We start from the raw sequence: 1,735 nt of genomic DNA, 5'->3' as shown, positions 1-1,735 counted from the left end.
ATATATATAAATAATCCGCTGAGACCACTAAGTGCTGCCTGCTTAAGTGTGGGTGAGCTACAAGGAGTCACATCTCTGAGTGAAAATGATCACCCCTTGTGCTGGATAGTTTAAGTCAACCTGACACCAGCTAGTCATCTGAGAGGAGAGAACCTCAATTAAGAAAATGTCTCTATAAAATTGGACTGTCAGTTATCCCATAGGCATTTTCTTTTTGTGATTGATAGAGGAAGGCCAGTCCATTGTGGGTGGGACCATTCCAAGTCTGGTGGCCCTGAGTTCCATAAGAAAGCAGACTGAGCAAGCCATAGGGAGCAAGTCAGTAAATAGCACTCACCCTTGGCCTCTGTCTCAGCTCCTGCCTCTCCAGGTTCCTGCCCTGTTTGAGTTTCTGTCTTAACTTCCTTCAGTTAAGGATTACAATGTGGAAGCGTAAGACAGATAAACCCTTTTCTCCCCAATTTGCTTTGGACATGGTGTTTCATCACAGCAATAGTAACCTTAACTAAGACTCCACCTCTCCAGCAGCCCATCAGTTGCCAACAGCTTCTCTAGGATGGAGCTTCATGACTACCTCCCCATCCACGCTGCAATTATTCACTGACTGGATCTTGTGTGGGTCGTGTGCGGATGCTCACGGCTGCTGTGAATTTATGAGCACAGCAACCTTGTCATGTCCAGAAATGGCATTTCACAGAACTGGAAGAGGTTATTTTAAAACATTTTCAGACAATGGCTTACCGTGTAGGCCAGGCTAGCCTTAAACTCACTGTGTAGCCCAGAATGGCCTCCAACGAGAGTGTCAGCCAACCAGGAGGGATGGGGAAAGGAGAGAGGTTACCTTATATGTCCAATAGTTCTACGTTGCTCAAGAAGTGTTTTCCAGTAAGGAAATAAAGAAAGCAAACAAAGAGCAAAACTAACAAGAAGAAGCAAAATTGCTGGAGCCACCCAGGGAATCAGTCAGTTCATCTCCTTGACTATCTACTTAAGTGTTCTAGTACCCGCCATGGCCCTGAGAGTTTCAGTTGAAGCTCAGCTGAAGTTCCTACTGGACCCCCAGTTACCCATGTGGCTCTTAATACTATGGCATCACTGGAAGACTAGTCAGTGCTCCTGACTGCTGAACCATCTCTACAGCCCACAAAACAACTTTTGAAAGTTTAGCCACAGATGTGAGGCGCACCCACAAGAGTGTACAGGTGTGGAAATTGCCCTGACAAGACTCTGGAAGTTCTCTCCCAGATTTAATGAACAAAGCTGAAACTGTGCACCACAAGCTGGTTCACGCTTGAATCCCAACACTCAGAAACATGAGGCAGGAGAATTGCTGTGACCTTGAAGCCTGTTAGGGCAAAGAATAAGAAAGAATTTTTTAAACAGAGGAGGTGAAGGCGGGTGTAGAGAGACAGAAAGTCTAGCAGAGACAGACAGACAGACATTGAGAATAAAGGCCATTATCACTAGTTATCAGGTTAGTGTGCATATAGAAATCTTTCAATGCAGTGATTCTCAATCTTTCTAACCCTATGACCCTTTAATACAGTTCCTCATGTTGTGGTGACCCCCAACTATAAAATTATATTCCTTGCCTTTTTTTTTTTTTTTTTTTTTTTTTAGTTTTTTTTAGACAGTGTTTTTTTTTGTACAATTCCTAACTTTCCTGGAAGTCACTCTTTAGACCAGGCTGGCCTGGCCTTGTATTCACAGAGATCCGTCTGCCTCTCCCTCCCAG

This window comes from Alexandromys fortis, unplaced genomic scaffold, assembly GCF_014885135.2.
Source record: "Alexandromys fortis isolate MF-2015 unplaced genomic scaffold, M_Fortis_MF-2015_v1.1 scaffold_524, whole genome shotgun sequence".
Classification (NCBI taxonomy): domain Eukaryota; kingdom Metazoa; phylum Chordata; class Mammalia; order Rodentia; family Cricetidae; genus Alexandromys; species Alexandromys fortis.
Note: the sequence above shows the minus strand (reverse complement) of the source record.